Source organism: Macaca mulatta, chromosome X (genome assembly GCF_049350105.2).
Source record: "Macaca mulatta isolate MMU2019108-1 chromosome X, T2T-MMU8v2.0, whole genome shotgun sequence".
Classification (NCBI taxonomy): Eukaryota; Metazoa; Chordata; class Mammalia; order Primates; family Cercopithecidae; genus Macaca; species Macaca mulatta.
Window position 1 is genome coordinate 77,259,858 of NC_133426.1, and position 21,242 is coordinate 77,281,099.

The 21,242-nt window shown below is 37.1% G+C and overlaps 1 protein-coding gene and 1 pseudogene across 1 annotated transcript in view; both read right to left on the reverse strand.

Annotated features, from left to right (window-relative positions):
• TEX11 (testis expressed 11) overlaps window positions 1–21,242 on the reverse strand; it is a 290,530-nt gene that overhangs the window by 211,119 nt on the left and 58,169 nt on the right. The gene's annotated exons all lie outside the window — the stretch shown is intronic.
• On the reverse strand, window positions 16,117–16,296 carry LOC114674768 (small integral membrane protein 30; annotated as a pseudogene).

Here is a 21,242-nt window from a genome sequence, read left to right on the forward strand (position 1 = left end):
ATTACACATAGAACATTCTTCAGAATAGAACACATCCTAGGCCATAAAAGGCCATAGTAGTTCCTTGTCTACATTGAATTAAATTAGAAATCAAGAACAAAAAAGAAATGAAGAAATTACCAAATGTGAAAATTTAACAACACACATCTACATAACCAAATGGGTCAAAGAAAAAATTACAAAGGGAATTAGAAAATATCTTGAGATGAATAAAAAGGAAAACGCACACACCAAAATTTAGGAGGTACATCTAAGGCAATAGTCAAAGGAAAATTTATAGCTATAAACATCAATAATTTTTAAAAGATCTCAAATCAATACGCTAACCTTTCACCTTAGGAAAAGGGAAAAGGAAGAGCAAACTAAGCATAAATCAAGCACAGAGGGGGAAAATTATAAAGATTACAGTGGAAATAAATGAAATCGATCACTAAAAAATAATAGAGTAAAATCAACAAACCCAAAAGTTTATGCTTTCAATATATCAAAAAATGGGCACCTTTAGCAACATTGACCAAGAAAAGAAGAGAGAAGGCTCAAATTACTACAATCAGGAATAAAAGAAAGGACATCACTACTGACCTTTAGAGAAAAACTATTCCTAAAAGACTAGAGATCTATTGTTCCAACTATGTACCCTCAAACAAGTCTCAAGCTCTCTAAATTTATATGTCCTTATCTGTACAAAGCTGAGTTAATCTAAACAAGACATTTTCAAACTTTTTCTAAGAAGGAGAATCATTTTTTCAAACAAAATCTTACAAGGACATATTATATAAAAAACTGATTAAAGCCTAACTTCTCTATTTGAAGCAACATGAGAATCTTAGAGAATTGTGGAAAAGACTCTTTTTTCTCTTAAAGGAGGTCCTGAGGCTCTTCTGGTAGAATCTAAGGACACCACAGAACATAATCTCTAAATTACTAATTAGGTGATCTGTAAGATTTCTTCCAGCTCTAAAGAGTTATCTATATTAAATTATTTTCTGTATTGAAATTGCCATTATACAATTCATTATATTTCCACTAGATGGTGCTAATACCTTGATTTCCATTAAAAATAAACCTTGTATATGCTGATTTTTAGTTAATAATTTTATCACCGTATATGTAAAGCTATCACCCTTAGCTTTTCAAATAACTACTATATTTCTTCTGTTATCCTCATTCCACGCCTGTGACACGCATAATATTGCACCTATTTTTCAGGTGAGGATATTGTGGTACATAGTAGTTAACTGAGTGATTCAAGGTCACAGTTTATCTTTAACAAATTTTCTGCTAGCTCTGAGACCTTCCCTTAGATCACATTGCCTAATAATGTCAGATTCTCAGGGCCCCAGGCTGACAAGAGAAGGGAAAATAAAGGAATGAACATTAAGTACATTAAAACTGGTACAAATGTCCTTTGGTCTTGTGTGATGGAACATCAATATTTGTACATGTAAATACACTTATAATTTCTTTATTTCCTTTATTTCTCAATATAAGACCTCTGGTGATATATATTCCTACCTAAATATAGTAAAGGCAAAACAATAATAGATAAACATATCCCCTATTTAAATACTATCCTTAGGGTAAATATAATAGTTCTTTTAAATGCAGTATAGAAATTACATAATCTAGGTTTACTAAACCTAAGCACTATGAATTTAGAAAGCAACAGTATATTTTTTGCTGGGTTTTTCTTTTAATTCAAAGAGGTATACAATAAGTTTTATACAGGCAGAAAAGAGACAGAGTTCCCTCCGAACTCAGAGATACTCCATCAAGAAAAAAAACTATTCCTGACCAACAGAAAGCAACCTACATTACTTACCAACAGAGACAGGTTTCAGATTAGTATTTAGAGAATTTTAAATGGTGCTGGAAAAGGATCTCAAAAATTTACTCCTCCCTAACATACTGCCTACACAATCGTTTATTAACATCCCCCAAATCTAGCAACAATAAATTTATGGTCTTTTTTTTAAAAAAAAGATAATATAAACTGTAACCATGAAAGAAGGATGATGAAAAAACTATGATCTGTTTGTATCCCTATTGGGAGAAAAGCAGCACAGAGCTCCCTTTCTCTGCATTGAGAAATACTCTCATCTTTGTTAACCTACAAAGAACTCTCTTCTTCAAGAATTTATAAGCATAAGGACCTAGTCTCTGATCTGTAAGTCAAAGAAGTAATGTCATTAAATCTCATTTATTATGGCAAATGTTATATTATTTTTTACAGAACATCTTCAGGGTTTTATCCAGCTCTCTTGGATGCTATCCAATTCAAATGTCTTCTGTTATTTTACCAATTTATCTCATTGTCTCTAATATAACAGGAGATCACCAATTACAAATTTTCCTGTGTATACTCTTTGGCTTTACTTCAGTCTATTAATCTTTTTTAACTGCAATCTATTTTGAAAACAAATTAAAAAAAAAAAACTCCTTAAATCTTCCAAATGCATTTCTTTTTTTTTAATAAAAAAAAATTGTGTTTACTTAGAAGCATTCAGAATGTCAACAAAACAGCTGCAACTTTTTTTTTTTGGCAATTACAGAGTGATATTCAGTTAACAGAACAACAATTATTTCATATAAGCTGCATCAGAGACAACTGAAGATGAAAAAACTACCATCCCCATATATAACTAATTTGTGCTGTGCACCAACAAGAACCTGCTTTAAATTTCCATGTCAATTTACAACCCCCATAATGTACCAGGCAAGGTTAGTGGCTATTTAAAATACCACCAGGACAGGGCTATCTAAAGACACATTTGGTAGTGTGTTAACTATACAAAAAAAGACACTGTACAGTTTAAAAACAAATCTTACACAGCCTTACATTTCAATTTTTTTCTTTAAAAGGAGTGAGTTGTGCACAGGGGGGTTAAATGCTTTATAGACAAGAAAAAAACTGCGCTAGAACCAACTTATTCATCATCATCATCATCTTCTTCATCTTCATCTTCTTCATCTTCCTCCTCCTCCTCATCCTCTTCATCTTCCTCATCTTCCTCCTCTTCCTTCTTTTTCTTGCTTTTTTCAGCCTTGACAACTCCCTATTTTGCTGCATCAGGCTTTCCTTTAGCTCGATATGCAGCAATATCCTTTTCATATTTTTCAGCCATAAAAAGAATAAGATCCATGCCTGTAATCCTAGCACTTTGGGAGGCTGAGGTGGGTGGATTGTTTGTGTCCAGGAGTTCGAGACCAACCTGGGCAACATGGTGAAACGCTGTCTCTACTAAAAATAGAAAAATTTAGCCAGGCATGGTGGTGCACGCCTGTGGTCCCAGCTACTCGGGAGGCTGAGATGGGAGAATTACCTGAGCCCGGGAAGTCGAGGCTGCAGTGAGCCAAGATTACATCACTGTACTCCAGCCTGAGCAACCAGAGTGAGACCTTGTCTTGGAAAAAAAAAAAAAGAAGAAGAAGAATGAGATACAGTCATTTGCAATAACATGGATGGAACTGGAGGTCATTATGTTAAGTGAAGCCAGGCGTAGAAAGACAAATATCATATGTTCTCACTCATATGCGGGAGCTAAAAATGTTGATCTCATGGAGGTAGAAAATAGAATGATAATACCAGAATCTGGGAAAGGTGTGTGGGTGGGAGAGGAGAGATAAGGGGAGGCTGGTTAATGGTTACAAATATATAGTTGGAAGGAATAAGTTCTAATGTTCAATAGCAGAGTTGGGCAACAATCTCAGATAGCTAGAAGACTTGAAATGTTTCCCACATAGAGAAATGATAAATACTCAAGGTGATGGATAACCCAAATATCCTGACTTTAGCATTACACTTTCTATGTATGTAACAAACACATACATGGACCTCATACACATGTAAAATGTTATATTCTTTTATTTATTTATTTATTTATTTATTTATTTATTTATTTATCTATTTATGTATTTATTTTGTAGAAAGGAGGTTTTGCCATGTTGCCCAGGCTGGTCTTGAACTCCTGGGCTGAGGCATTCTACCTACCTCAGTCTCCCAAAGTGCTGGGATTACAGCCAGGAGCCACCATGCCCAGCTTATGTTCAATTTGTTTAAAATTCAAAGAAAAAAGTATTTAAAATAACTACAGTTACATTAACTTGTTCATTAATACAAAATATAGTATGATGTAAACTGTGACATCAAAAAACAAAATGTAGCGGAGAAGGAATAAAATGCGGAACTTTTATGTGATCAGAATTAAGTTTTTATCAGCTTAAAATAAACTGGTGGCCAGGCACAGTGGCTCATGCCTGTAATCCCAGCACTTTGGGAGGCCGAGGCGGGCAGACCACCTGAGGTCAGGAGTTCGAGACCAGCCTGACCAACATGGAGAAGTCCCCATCTCTAATAAATATACAAAATTAGCTGGGCATGGTGGTGCAAGCCTGTAATCCCAGCTACTCAGGAGGCTGAGGCAGAAGAATCGCTTGAACCCGGGAGGTGGATGTTGCGGTGAGCTGAGATCACGCCATTGCACTCCAGCCTTGGCAACAAGAGCGAAACTCCATCTCAAAAAATAACAACAATAATAAATAAAAATAAATAAACTAGTATAAGATGTCTTACATAACTGTCATGGCAACCACAGGCAAAATATTATAGCTGATACACAAAAAATAAAGAAGAAGGAATCAAACCATACCACTATAAAAAAAAATCAAGTCACAAAGAAGACAGCAAGAAGGGAAGAGCAAAGAAAACTATAAAACATTCAGGAAACAACTAATAAAACAACAATAGTTAAATCCTTACTTATCAATAATTAATTTAACTGTAATGGATTAATTTCTCCAACCAAAAGACACAAACTGGCTGAATGGATAAAACAACAAATCTATTTCCTTTCTACAAGATACTCACTTTAGCTTTAAGGACACACATAGGCTGAAAGTGAAGGGATGGAAAAATAGTAACCAAAGAGAGCAGGATTGGGTATACTTATATCAGAAAAAAATAGACTTTATGTCAAAAACTGTCACCAGAGACAAAGAAGGGCATTATATAATGATAAAGGAGTCAATTCATCAAGAGGATATAACAGTTGTAAATATATAACTACTTAACATCACCTAAAATATAAACCAAATAGTAACATGACTGAAGTGAGAAATAAACAGCAATACAACAATAGTAGGAGACTTCAGTACCCCACTTTGAAAACAGAATAGATCTATGAAAAAGAAAATCAGTAAGTACTAAAGGTCTGAATATTTGTGTTCCCCCACAATTCCTATGTTGAAATCCTAACCACAAAGATGATAGTATTAGAAAGTGGGGCTTTAAAAAACAAACAAACAAACAAACAAAAAAATGGCCTCACTCTGTTACCCAAGCTGGAGTACACTGGCACTATCATAGTTCACTGCAGCCTCAACCTCCCAGATGCAAGCAATCCTCCCATCTCAGCCTCCCAAGGAGCTGGAACTACAGATGCAGGCTACCAGACCAGGCTATGTTTTTTGTTGTTGCTGGTATTTTTTTTTTTTCTGGTAGAGACAGGGTCTTGCTACGATGCCTAGGCTGGTCTCAAACTCCTGGGCTCAAGCAACCCTCCAGCCTCAGCCTCCCAAAAGTACTGGGATTACAGGTGTGCACCACCACACCTGGCCAGAAGGTGGGGCTTTTGAGAGCTAATTAAGTCATGGGTGTGGAGCCCTCACGAATGGAATTAGTGCCTTCATAGAAGAGGCTCAAGAGAAACCCCTATACTTTTTGGCCATTTGGGATTACTGTGAAAAGACACTTGTCTAGGACATGGGCCCTCATCAGACACCAAATCTGACAGTACCTATATCTTCAACTTTCCATTCTCCAGAACTGTAAACAATAAATATCTGTTGTTTACATGCTACATAGTTTATAGTATTTTGTTACAATATATATAACTGGTTGGCCTAAATGGTCTAGGACAATAATGAAGAAATACAATTAAACCACACTATAGGCCAAATGAACCCAACAGAAATATATATAGCATTCCATCCAACGGGAGTAGAATGCACATTCTTCTCAAGCACACACACAACATTCTCCAGGATAGAGCATATGATAGGGCATAAAACAAGCCTTAGCAAATTTTTTAAAAACTAAAATCATATCAAGTATCTTTTCTGACCAAAATGGTATGAAACTAGCAATCAATAACAGGAAGAATTTTGGAAAAATCATAAATACATGGAAATTAAACATCATGCTCATGAACAATCAATAGGTCAATGAATAAATTAAAAGGGAAATTTAAAAGCATCTAGAGGCGGTTCATGCCTGCAATCTCATCATTTTGGGAGGCCCAGGCAGGAGGCTTTCTTGAGATCAGGCTAGGAAACATGGCAAGAACCTGTCACTACAAATATATATACGTGTGTGTGTGTGTGTGTGTGTGTGTGTGTGTGTGTGTGTATATGTATATATATGTACAAATTTTAAAAATTAAAAAAATATTTTTAAGTATCTTGAGACAAATGAAAATAAAAACAATCCATACCAAAACTAATAGGAAGCTGGGCATAGTGGCTCATGCCTGTAATCCCAGCACTTTGGGAGGTCGAGGTGGGTGGATCACAAGGTCAGGAGTTCAAGACCAACCTGGCCAAGATGGTGAAACTCCATCCCTACTAAAAATACAAAAATTAGCCAGGAGTGGTGGTGGGGACCTGTAATCCCAGCTACTCAGGAGGCTGAGGGAGGAGAATTGCTTGAACCCAATAGGCAAAGGCTGCAGTGAGCCAAGATCATGCCATTGCACTCCAGCCTGGGCAACAGAGAAAGACCCCGTCTCAAACCAAAAAAAAAAAAAAGTTTACAGCAATAAATGCCTACATCAAAAAAGACATATCTCAAATAAGCAACGTTGCTCCTCAAGGAACTAGAATAAGAACAAAGCCCAAAGTTAACAGATAGAAAAAAAATAAAGATCAGAGCAGAAATGAATAAAATAGAGGCCAAAAAATTACAAAAGATCAATGAAACTAAAAGTTGGTTTTCTAAAAGGATAAAATTGACAAGCATTTAGCTAAACTAAGAAATAGAGAGTAATCAAATAAAATCAGAAATGAGAGAGGAGACATTACAACTGATATCAAGAATAAAGAATTGTAAGAGACTGCTATGAACAATTATACATCAACAAACTAGATAACCTAGAAGAAATGGATAAATTCCTAGATATATAAACATATCAAGATTGACTCACGAAGAAACAGAAAATCTGAACAAATAATGATTAAAAATTAAATCCAGTAATAAAATGTCTCATTCAAAGAAAAGCCGAGGACCTGATGGTTTCACTGCTGAATTTCTAAAACATTTTTTAAAAACTAATTATAAGACACGTATTAAAAATATTTGGTCAGGCACGGTGACTCATGCCTGTAATCCCAGCACTTTGAAAGGCCAAGGCAGGCAGATCACCTGAGGTCAGGAATTTGAGACCAGCAACCAGCCTGGCCAACATGGCAAAAGCCTGTCTCTACTAAAAATACAAAAACTAGCCAGGCATGGTGACACATGCCTATAATCCCAGCTACTTGGGAGGCTGAGGCAGGAGCATCACTTGAACCTGGGAGGCAAAGGTTGCAGTGAGCCGAGATCATTCCACTGCACTCCAGCCTGGGAGACAGAGCAAGACTCCATCACACACACACACACACACACACACACACACACACACACACACACACACAAAAGACAAGACAAGAAAAACATTTATAAAATAATGAATACCGGGTTTTCCATTCCAAGATGGCCGAATAGGAAGAGCTCTGCTCTGCAGCTCCCAGGTTGACTGATGCAGAAGATGGGTGATTTCTGCACTTCCAACTGAGGTACCTGGCTCATCTCACTGGGACTGGTTGGATAGTGGATGCAGCCCACAGAGGGAGAACCAAAGCAGGACGGGGCATTGCCTCACCAGGGAAGCACAAGGGGTGTGAGGAATTCCCTTTCCTAGCCAAGGGAAGCTATGACAGTCTGTACCTGGAGGAACGGTACACTGCTGCCCAAATACTGTGCCTTTCCCACAGTCTTCACAACTGGCAGACCAGGAAATTCCCTCTCGTGCCTGGCTCCCCCACAAAGGGAAGCCCATCAGACTAACAGTGGATCTCTCAGCAGAAACCCTATAAGCCAGAAGAGAGTGGCAGCCAATATTCAACATTCTTAAGAAAAGAATTTTCAACCCAGAATTTCATATCCAGCCAAACTAAGCTTCATAAGTGAAGGAGAAATAAAATCCTTTACAGACAAGCAAATGCTGAGACATTTTGTCACCACCAGGCCTGCCTTACAAGAGCTCCTAAAGGAAGCACTAAACGTGGAAAGGAACGACTGGTACCAGCCACTGCAAAAACCTGCCAAATTGTAAAGACCATCAATGCTAGGAAGAAACTACATCAATTAACGGGCAAAATAACCAGCTAACATCATAATGACAAGATCAAATTCACACATAACAATATTGACCTTAAATGTAAATGGGCTAAATGCCCCAATTAAAAGACACAGACTGGCAAATTGGATAAAGAGTCAAGACCCATCAGTGTGCTGTATTCAGGAGACCCATCTTACGTGCAGAGACACACGTAGGCTCAAAATTTAAAAATAGAGGAAGATCTACCAAGCAAATGGAAAGCAAAAAAAGCAGTGTTTGCAATCCTAGTCTCTGATAAAACACACTTTAAACCAATAAAGATCAAAAGAGACAAGGCCATTACATAATGGTAAGGGGATCAATTCAACAAGAAGAGCTAATTATCCTAAATATATATGCAACCAATACAGGAGCACCCAGATTCATAAAGCAGGTCCTTAGAGACCTACAAAGAGACTTAGACTCCCACACAATAATAATGGGAGACTTTAACACCCCACCGTCAATATTAGACAGATCAATGACACAGAAGGTTAACAAGGATATCTAGGACTTGAACTCAGCTCTGGACCAATCGGACCTAATAGGCGTCTACAGAGCTCTCCACCCCAAATCAACAGAATATACATTCTTCTCAGCACCACATCACACTTATTCTAAAATTGACCACATAATTGGAAGTAAAACACTCCTCAGCAAAAGCAAAAGAAAAGAAATCACAACAGTCTCTCAGAACACAGTGCAACCAAATTAGAACTCAGGATTAAGAAACTCACTCAAAACACACAACTACATGAAAACTGAACAACCTGCTCCTGAATGACTACTGGGTACATAACAAAATGAAGGCAGAAATAAAGATGTTCTTTGAAACCAATGAGAACAAAGACACAATGTACCAGAATCTCTGGGACACATTTAAAGCAGTGTGTAGAGGGAAATTTATAGCACTAAATGCCCACAAGAGGAAGCAGGAGAGATCTAAAATTGACACCCTAACATCACAATTAAAAGAACTAGAGAAGCAAGAGCAAACCTGAAAGGCAGTCTAGGCCACAAGGCAAGTCCTTGTGGGTTTGGAGCCAATAAACTTAGGGGGCATGTGAGACACCAGTCTGGGTGGCCAAGGGAGTGCCTACCCTGCCCCTCCCCCAAGCCCAGGCAGCACAGCTTGCAGCTCCAAGAGACCCCCTTCCTTCTGCTAGAGGAGAGGAAAGGGAAGAGTAAAGAGGGCTTGGTCTTGCAATGGTAGGATAGGACACCAGGAAGAGTCATGAGACACCCATTCCAGGCCCTAGCTACTGGATGACATTTTTAGACACACCCAGGGCCAGAAGGGAATCTGCTGCTTTGAAAGGAAAGACCAGATCCTGAAAGGATTCATCACCCATTGGCTAGAAAGCCAACAGATTTTGAATAATCAGCAGTGATAGGTAGTGCATACCACAGGTGGGCTTTGGTGAGAATCTGAAACATGCTGGCTTCAGGTGTGAACCAACACATTCCCAGCTATGGTGGCTATGTGGAGAGTCTCCTTCTGCTTGACAAAAGAAAAGGGGAGATGAAAGGGGACTTTATCTTGCAGCTTAGGTACCAGGTGAGCCACAGTAGGGTACAGCACCAAGCAGTCTCTTGGGTCCCCAATTCCAGACCTTGACTCTAGGATGGCATTTCTGGACCTATCCTGGACCAGAGAGAAGTGCACTGCCTTGCAAGATGAGTCCCAGACCCAGCACCATTCGCTGTAAACTGACTGAAGAGCCCTTAGGCCTTCAGTGAACATGAGTGGAGCCTGGCAGTACTCCCCATGGGCCTGTGACAGTGGTGGCCATAGGAAGATATTCCTCTGCTTGTGGAAAGAGGAGGGAAGAGTAGGAAAAAACTTTGTTTTGTGGCTTGGGTACCAGCTCAACCACAGTAAAAAGGAGCACCAGGTAGCTTCCTAAGGATTCTGACTCCAGGCCCTTGTTCCTGGCCAACATCTCTGCACCTGCCAGGAGCCAGGGGGAACTTGCTTCCCTGAATTGAAGGACGCAAGCCTGGCAAGCTTCATCACCTCACCTGCTATTGTAGAGCCCTCGTTCATTAAGTAAACATAGGTGGTATCCAGGTAGCAGATTACAGCAGGCCTTGGGTGAGACCCAGTGCTACGCTGGCTTCAGGTCAGACACAGCACAGTCCCAGGGGTAGTGGCCACAGGGGTGCTTGTATCACTCCTCCCCTAGCTCCAGACAGCTCAATACAGAAAGACAGACTCCATTTGCTAGAGAGAAAGCAAGGGAAGAGAACAAAGAGTCTCTGCTTGGTAATCCAGAGACTTTTTCTGGGCCCCATCCAACACCACCAAGATGAGACCTCTAAAACTCTGCAAGAGTCACAGTGTTACTGGGCTTGAGGTGCCTCCTAAGGCAGATACGGCTGCTGTGACCAAAAACTTAGCACACAACATGCAAATGCCTTCGAATATTAAAAAGCTTTCCCAATAATGATGGGTACAAATAAGCCCAGACTACGAAGACTACAGTAAATACCTAACTCTTCACTGCCCAGACACCAACAAACATCCACAAGCCTCAAGATCATCCAGGAAAACACGCTCTTACCAAATGAACTAAGTAAGGCACCAGGGAACAATCCCAGAGTGACAGAGATATGTGACCTTTCAGGCAGAGAATTCAAATTAGCCGTTTTGAGGAAACTCAAAAAAATTCAAGATAACACAGAGAAGGAATTCAGACTCCTCTCAGATATATCTAACAAAGTGATTGAAATAATTACAAAGAATCAAGCAGAAATTCTGGAATAGAAAAATGCAACTGATATACTGATATCAGAGTATCTTAATAGCACAACTGAACAAGTAGATGAAATAAGTAGTGACCTTGAAGACAGGCTATTGAAAATACAAGTCAGGGGAGACAAAAGAAAAAAGAATGAAGCACTCCTACAAGATCTAGAAAATAGCCTCATAAAGGGCAAATATAAGAGGAGGTAGAGAAAGGTATAGTGGTAGATAGTTTATTCAGAGGAATAATAACAGAGAACTTCCCAAACCTAGAGAGGTATCAATATTCAAGCAACAGATTATAGAACACCAGGCAGATTTAAGCCAAAGAAGACTACCTCGTGGCATCAGCCTTGGAAAATAATTTATGACTAAGTCCTCAGCAAAAGCAATTGCAACGAAACCAAAAATTGACAAACTGCTGCACAGCGAAAGAAACTATCAACAAAGTAAGTAAACAGACAACCTACAGAATGGGAGAAAATACTTGCAAGCTATGCATCCAACAAAGGTCTAATACCCAGAATCTTTAAGGAATTTAAATAATTCAACAAGCAAAATATAACCCCATTAAAAAGTGGGGGTTAAAAAGACTTGAATAGACAATTCTCAAGAGAAGACATACAAGTCGTCAACAAACATGTGAAAAAATGCTCAACATCACTAATCATCAGAGAAATGCAAATCAAAACCACAATGAGATACCATCTCACACCAGTCAAAGTGGCTTTTATTAAAAAGTCAAAGAATAACAGGTGTTGGCTGGGCTGCAGAGAAAAGGGAATTCTTTTACACTGTTGGTGGGGATGTAAATTAGTTCAGCCACTGTGGAAAGCAGTTTGGAGATTTCTCAAAGGACTTAAAACAGAACTACTATTTGATCCCACAATTTCATTACTGGGGATATAGCCAAAAGAAAACAAATCGTTGTATCAAAACGACACATGCACCTGTATGTTCATTGCAGCACTATTCACAATAGTAAAGACATGGAACCAACCTCAGTGCCCATCAGTGGTGGAATGCATAAAGAAAATATGGTACATATACACCATGAAATACTATGTAGCCATAAAAAAAGAATGAAATCATGTCCTATGCAGCAACGTGGATATAGCTGGAGGCCTTAAGTTAACAAACACAGAAACATAAAATAGTGATAAGGAGATTGAATCAGTAATCAAAAATCTCACAACCAAGGAAAACACAGGGCCAAATGACTTCACTGGTGAATTCTACCAAATATTTAAGAAAAAATTAATGCCAATCCTTCTCAAACTCTTCTCTAAAAATGAAGAGGAAAGAACCTATCCACACTCATTCTATGAGGTCAGCATTACCCTGATATCAAAGCCAGACAAAGACACTACAAAAAAATTATCCCTGATGAACACAGATGAAAAATTCCTTAACAAAATACTAGCAAACCAAATTACACAGCACATTAAAATCATCATATACCATGATCAACTAGGATTTAGTCCTGAGATACGAGGGTGGGGGTGGTTCAGCATATAAAAATCAATACATGTGATACACCACTTTAACAGAATAGAGGATAAAAATCATATGGACATTTTGATAGACAGAGAAAAAATTTTTTTACAAAATTCATCCTTTCAAGATAAAAAAAAAATTTCAACCAATTAGGAATAGAAGGAATGTACCTCAACATAATAAAAATCATGCAACAAGTCCTCAGCTAACATCATACTAGATGGTAAAAAGGTTAAAACATTTCCTCTAACATAGGAAAAACGCAAAGCAAAGATGCCCACTCTCACCACTTCTATTCAACATTGTACTAGAAGTCTTAGCCAGAGCAATTAGGCAAAATGAGGGGGGAAAAAAGGCATTCAAATTTGAAAGGAAGAAGTAAAATTGTTTGCAGATGACATAATCTTGTATTAGAAAACCCTAAAAGGCTACCAAAAAACTGTTAGAACTAATAAATTCAATAAAGTTACAAAACAAAATCAACATAAAAATCAGTTTTTATATGCAAGCAATGAACTATATACAAAAATTAAGAAAACAATCCCATTTATAATAGTGTCAAAAATAAATAAAATACTTCTGAATAAATTTAACCAAGGAGGTGAAAGACTTGTACATTGAAAACTATAAAACGCTGAAGAAATTGAAGAAAACACAAATAAAGGGACAGATATCGTGTGTTCATAGATTGGAAGACTTAATATTTTTAAATGTCCATACTACCTAAAGCACTCTACAGATTCAGTCCTATCACTATCAACATGGCAATGGCATTTTTACAGAAGTAGAAAAAATAATACTCAAATTTATATGGAATCACAAAAGACCTAAATAGCCAAAGCAATCCTGAGCAAAAAGAACAAAGTTGGAGCCATCATATTTTCTGATTTCGAAATACACTAGACATCTAATAGTCATCAAAACAGCACAGTATGGACATTTTTAAAAGACATATAGACCAATGGAACAGAATAGAATATCTAGAACAAAATCCACATATTTACGGGCAACTGATGATCAACAAAGTTGCCAAGAACATACAATGGGGAAAAGAGAGCTTTTCCAATAAATGGTGTTGGATATTCACATACAGAAGAATAAAATTGGAACCTTATCTCCCATCATATGCAAAAAATCAATTCAAAACGGATTACAGATTTAAATGTAAGACCAGAAACTGCAAAATTACTAGAAGAAAACAGGGGGAAAGCTTCTTGATATTGTATGGGAAATGATTTTTTAGATATGACCCCCAAAGTACAGACAACAAAAGCAAAAATAGACAAATGGAATTACATCTAACTAAATACCATGTACAACTGCAAAGGAAACAATTAACAGAGTAAAGAGACAACCCGTGGAATCTGTGGAATTGCAGAATATTATGAGACTTCAAAAAACTTTTGGAAAAATTGAATTAAAAGATTAAAATATAAATTTTATTTATCAACATAAGCTCCATCAAGTTTAAGATACCTTTGTGATACTAGCCATTTAGTTCATCCATAAAGAACTGAGGAATTTAGCCATGTCGATGCAATCTTTTTCACATTTCACATTAACTGAGGAAAAATGGGTGCCTTTTATAGATTTTTTTAAGATTAGGAAACAAAAAGAAATCAGAAGGAGCCAAATCATGTCTGTAAGGTGGATGCCTAATAATTTCCCATTGAAATTCACAAGATTACTTTTGTTTGATGAGAGGTATGAGCAGGAACATTGTTGTGGTGGAGAAGGACACTGGTGAAGCCTTTCAGGCGTTTTCCTCCTAAAATTTTGGCTTTCTGAAAACACTCTCGTAATAAGCAGACATTATCATTCTTTGGCCCTCCAGAAAAATCAAGCAAAATGCCTTGAGCATCCCAAAAAACTGTTGCTATGATCTTTACTCTTGACAGAGCTGCTTTTGCTTTGACTAGACCACTTCCACTTCTTGGTAGCCATTGCTTTTGTTGTAATTTCTCTTTGGGATCATACTGGTAAAGCCATGTTTGTCTCGTGTTACAATTCTTTGAAGAAATGCTTCAGGATTTTGATCCCACTTGTTTAAAATTTCCAATGAAAGCTCTGCTCTTATCTGCCACTGATCTGGGCACAATGGTTTTGGCACCCATTGAGTTTGCTCCACTTCAGTTTTTCAGTCAGATTTGTATAAGCAGAACAAATTGAGATGTCTATGGTGTTGGCTATTATTTGTACTATTAATCATCACTCCTCTTCAATTAGGGCACGAACGATTAATTTTTTCCTCACAAATTGTTGTGTACAGCCTGCTGCTGCAGGTTTCATCTTCAACATCATTTCGTCCCTTTTTTTTAAACAACATAATGAGTTTATATTTAATATAGTACTTCTCACCATGGGAATGTTAATTAATTAATATAAAGTTTTTTAACATTAAATATTTTCTCCATTTCAATGTCAATATAAAGTGATTTTTTAAAGCAAACCAAGTACCACATGTTCTCACTTGTAAGTGGGAGCTAAAATGATGCGAACTCATGAACACAGAGAACAATAGATACTGGGGTCTACTTGAGGGTGGAGGGTGGGAGCAGGAAGAGGAGTAAAAAATATAACTATTGGGTACTGGGCTTAATACCTTGGTGAAGAAATAATCTGTACAGTAAACTCCCATGACATGAGTTTACCTATGTAACAAACCTTCACATGTACCCCAAACCTAAAATAAAAGTTTAAAACGATAAATATAAAAATAAGGTATTTTTTTACATTAACTCTTTTCTCCACTTCAATGTGAGATACAATAAATGCATTTTTCTAAATGTTTTTTCTCCAGAGATAAAAGCATCTATGTTTGGCTATTTGACATCTAAATAGAATATTAACTTGGTCAATAACAAAAGTCTAATGAAAATATGGAGAAAGGACTCCTCAATGATTCCGGAGGCAGTGACTGTAACTGGATAGTGGTGATTTCTTAGGATTCTGGGCAAGAACTTCCTTCTTCCTATTTCATGTGATTTTTTTTTTTTTTTTTTTTTTTTTTTTGGAGACAGGATCTTACTCTGTCACCAAGGCTGTACTGCAGTGGTGTGACCATGACTCACCGCAGCCTCGACGTCCTGGGTTCAAGTGATCCTCCCACCTCAGCCTTTCAGGTAGCTGGGACTACAGGCGCATGCCACCATGCCCAGCTTAGATAATTCTAAAACTATGAAATATTACTTATGTAAATGTCGGCCACCTTACTTCTTGAATCCCCTTTCTAACCAGCAAATACAAATTATAAGCTGCATTTTTCAGTGCATTATTTATTATAAGGAAAACATTTTTTCTTATACATAGCAATTTGTTCCCATTTTATGGAACACAACTAAGAATGTGGAACTCCCCTATTTACTGTTTCTTGGAAACTTTTAAACACCAAAGGTCAAGTTTAGCTTCACTAGTACAAAGGTTTTCAGGGCAAAGTTTGATTTGGGATGCCCTTCAAAGTCATATCTGTCCATTTCTCTTTTGTGCACATGACCCCAAGCAGGCACAAATGCCTGTAATGCTGAGAACCACACCTAACAAGACAGGAATTGCATCTCTGGCTTCTACTGCTTCGACAACAGGCAGGAACAAAAGCAGTAAAATGAGGACTAAGAGCCACCGTGTTGAAACAGAAGTCATGATGGTGGAATGTTGATGGCTGAAGTTTCCAAAGAAATAGTATATATATAATTCTATCTGACTGGAAATGTTCCCTTCCTGGAGCTCTGCATGCTGAGGCTAAGGGGTTCCACATGACACTGCCTTCCAGGAAACAGCCATTACAGGAATGTCATTCCGTCTTAAAAGGAGTTATCCATTTGAAAATTGCTGATTTCTTTGGGGCATTGTCTCCATTAACACTCTCTCTTTTCTTTTTCTTTCTTTTTCTTTCCTTTCTTTCTTTCTTTCTTTCTTTCTTTCTTTCTTTCTTTCTTTCTTTCTTTCTTTCTTTCTTATCTCTTTCTTTCTTACAAGGAGATCTAATGTATAGCTTGGTAACTATAGTTCATAATACTGCATTGTATACTTGAAATTTGCTGAGAGTAGATATTAAATATTCTCACCACACACACACACACAAAAAGGCAACTCAGACAACTGGACCTCAGAGTAATCTAACAGTTGCTAAGGGAAGTTGTACTCTAGAGAAGTATTCCAGCTCATAAAGGAAAAGTAAAATGACACAATTAGAATACTATTATTTTAAAAACACTGATGAAATAAAGAATCCAGGCAATGATCACTGATGGCTGCTAATATCACAAAAGGCAAAACAACTAATATACAAGACCCCTGATGGACGTACACCATACCACCTGTGAAAAACTTCTGCCAAAAAACTGGTAAGAGCCTTTAGAATCTTAATTACTAATTTATAGGAAATACAGAGAACACAGAAAAAATAAACATGTTAAGGAACAGGGACACAAACAGCAAAATTCAAAATGCAGGAAACTACCTGACTTCTTTAACAAATACATTGCAAGGAAAAAAAGGAAAAAACCTACGGATTAAAGTAGACATAAGAGACACCTTAATCAGTCACAGTACATAGGCCTTGACAAATCAATTGTATAAGATTTTATGAGACAATCAGTGAAATCTGAACAATGTGTGTTTGAAGATTACTAATAAAATTCTGTTATAAAGGCATGTGAGGAAAAAATGGTAACTATGTGAGGTGATGGATATAATAATTAACTCTATCGTAGTAATCATTCCACAGTGTACATATATATATATAAACATCACAGTGTACACTATTAAATACATACATTTTAATTTGTCAATTATATCTCAATGAAGCTTGAAGGGAAAAGAAAGTAGTAGGAGGTCTTCTTACAGCAAAAGGAAAACAGTAAACTTCTCAAGTGTTTATCAGCCGCAGAAATGTCTGATATTGCTATAGGTCAGCAGTGCCAAGTTAAATGACAGAAATAAAGCTACTAGAGATAAATAAAAAATCACCCAGAATTAGGAATATGACTAACGTTTGGAAAGTAGAGCATTTTTCTCCCAGGGGAAAAAATCTGCAAAGTCTTTGTGGTCAATAAATGTAACCCCAAAGCCTTTTGAGTTGAACTTATTTGTATTAATATGCAATTCTTCTTTGTAGAACACTAATTTGTTACAGTGAAATTTCTGTATACCTTTTCTGAAAAGCCAAGTTCAGCATAATATATGTCCTAATCATTAGACAGGACTTTAAGAGCTAAACACAATTTAAATTCCACCAGAACAATGGAGACCACTAACAAGTTGTCTAGATTGTGAGGGAAATTTCTGTATCAACAGTCTCTTCTCATCTACTTAGCCCTGCCTTCTGCCAGCAGCAGACATAGGAGCTCAATACTGCAAGACTTACAAAAGAGGAGGAGAAGGAGGAAAAATGGTATTTTATTAAACAAACAACAACAACAACAAACTCTTAAACATATTATTTCCAAACCTTGCATTCGGATTTCAAAAATCTGAAATATTATATTTTATAAAGGTCTAAGAGAATTTGTCATTTAATACATTGAGGCAAATACGTTGACAATTCACAGTAAAGTAAGCTGAAGGAATTTCAATTTTATTCCTAATTATAGCAGCTTTCTCTTAACTGTGGTATCTCTAAGGGAACACGATCAAAAGAGTGTGGCAGAAAGCAAGGAGAGCAGCAGCTATTTATGAACTTTTCTTAACAAAAGAAAAGGCAGGAGGGTGATAAAAACGCAGAAAGGTCCTGCACTGAGATGTTAACAAAAATCAAGGGAAATAAATGAGCGTTTTAAAAAATACCCACTATCACTCTTTACATTTAGTATTGTTCTAGGCTTCAATTTCAACAAAATTCTAATATACTACAGCATTTTTATATATTATCATTTGTGAAAAATGAAGTTTTTACTTTTAGACTGAATGGGTACTTCCAAATTATATATAACCTCTAGTCTAAGATATTCACTGTTCTCAAAAGAGTTAAGCCTGTAGAATGTGTACTCATTTTCCATGACCTCCTTCTGGTATAAAATTTACAGAAAAGGGTGCTTAATTAGCAGCTATTCATCTCTGCTTGCATCAGCAACTGCTGCCAACAGTTTTTTTAACACGTGGATATAAAGCATGAAGAAATTATTCCAAAGGGTCAGGCGCAGTGGCTCACACCTGTAATTCCAGCAGTTTGGGAAGCTAACGTGGGAGGATAACTTTAGGCCAGAGTTTGAGACTACCGTGGGTGATATAGCAAGGCCCCATCTCTACCAAAAAAAAAAAAAAAAAATTTTTTTAAATTGTTCCTGAGATTGAAAGATGTAGATGTTTGTCTTCACGACATTTTATCTGGGAACTTAGTAAGTAATCCACGCTTGCTCTGACCGTGATAAATTTTAGAATAAACCAGTGGAATGGCCACAAGAGAGTCCATCTCTAATAAATAGCAAACATCACCTAAAGATAGCAGCAGCAGTTTCCGTTTGTTAAGCAGTTTCTATTTTCCAGGCATGTTACTGAATACTCTATAATACACGCATTACCATATTTAAACCCCACAACAATTCTAAATAAAGTATCACAATATTTAACAATTTAACACTAATGCCTTAGATGACAACAAATTCTGACTGACAGTTGGTCTACTACTAGAAAAACCATTCACTGTGCTACAATTCCTACAGTTAATAATACTGATAATTATTTTTGCCTCTTTTTAAACATTAAAATATGATAATTCCTTTAAAGACATTTGTGAATATTTCACCAGGTTATTTTTATATTCCCAAAAGATGTGGAAGAAAAAATGAAGCAGAAAGATTAAAATCATATGTAATTACTAGGGCTAAAATTAAAATTTTTCTTCTTTTCTTAAATATTATTCTAGTGATATGAACACAAAAGACTCATACTGGTGCTATATAAATTTGTTATTTATTTAAGATTTTTATGAAAATATCACTGTGGGTCAGATTGTATTCAAATATAGCCATTAAGATATTCTAGCTTATAATGTGAATATCTCATCATCATATTTTCTTTCCATGAGATTCTTTAGAAAATGATAACAGATAAGAAGTCAACAACCAATGGCGTATGTGCAAATAACCATGTCAGGCCTCAGCCTACTGTTCCTGGAGAACATTTATTTTTATGACTCTTAACTCACCCTCATTCTTGGCATAAACTCCAAGCTCACCTCTAGTCTTAAGCTTCCAGAAGCCATCCAGGGCACCAGCATCCTTTCTTTTTTTTTTTTTTTGGACCTCCTTATTCCTGCCTTCTTGGCATACTGGTCTTTTGATACATTGATGCCATAAACTTTGTGAGTATTCTACTTCCAAATACTGTCAAATCCTGGAATAGAACTCTAGTCTGTTCTATTAGGAAGAGTTCTTTATATAGAGTTTGATCAATCTTTGGGCTCTAAAAAGTCTCTTACATAAGTTATTTGCATCAACATTTTGCTAGTGATAGATATGCCTGTGAGTATTAAAATCTCAGTGCCCAGATTCGTATTTATTTTGTTAAATGACAAACATCATATTCACAAAAGTTAGACTATAGTTAAAATAATCATAGGAGTATCTCCAAATAACTAGAACTAATCCTGCACTCAGAAAGGGTAAACATTTAGTGAATTGATTGGATATATTTTACTCCATGATCTATTTTTTTTTTCTTGAGACGGAGTCTCTCTGTCGCTCAGGCTGGAGTGCAGTGGTGCGATCTTGGCTCACTGCAACCTGCATCTCCCGGATTCAAGCAATTCTCCTGCCTCAGCCTCCCGAGTAGCTGGGATTACAGGCCTGTGCCACCACACCTGCCTAATTTTTGTATTTTTAGTAGAGACGAGGTTTCGCCATGTTGGCCAGGCTGGTCTTGAACTCCCAACCTCAAGTGATCTGCCCACCTTGGCCTCCCAAAGTGCTGGGATTACAGGCACGAGCCACCGTGCCCAGCCTACTACATAATCTCCTGATATTCAAAGCACTGCACCTTATGTGACATCTCCACAAAAATACATTTTTCACATATATTCATTTAAGTAACAATTATTGAGTATCTACTGTGTGTCAGAATCTGTGCTGGGCCTAGGTTTTCAGTGAAAGACAGGGTTCTTGCAGAGTTCCTATATTTTTGTATAATTTTCTTGATATTTCCAGATTACACACAACACTCCAAATCTTCGTATAGTACTCAGCATACAGTGTTAAATATGTACTTACTTGACTGATATTAAAATGCCAAAATTCATCTAAGACTAATGATTTTAGCCAATACTACTCCCAATCACACCTCCACCTTATACTCTGGTGTTACCAGACAACAATAAGTATCAAAGCAACAACAAAATTTTCTGTACTCCTGACAGAGAAATAAAGGAGGAATGGAGAGAGAGGAGTAAGCACTTATATTAAGAAGAGAACACTGGTCAGGTGTGGTGGCTTATGCCTGTAATCCCAGCACGTTGAGAGACCGAGGCAAGTGGATAGCCTGAGCTCAGGAGTTTGAGACCAGCCTGGGCAACATGGCAAAACTCCTTCTCTACCAAAGATACAAAAAATTAGCCAGGCATGGTGGCACATGCCTGCAGTCCCAGCTACTTG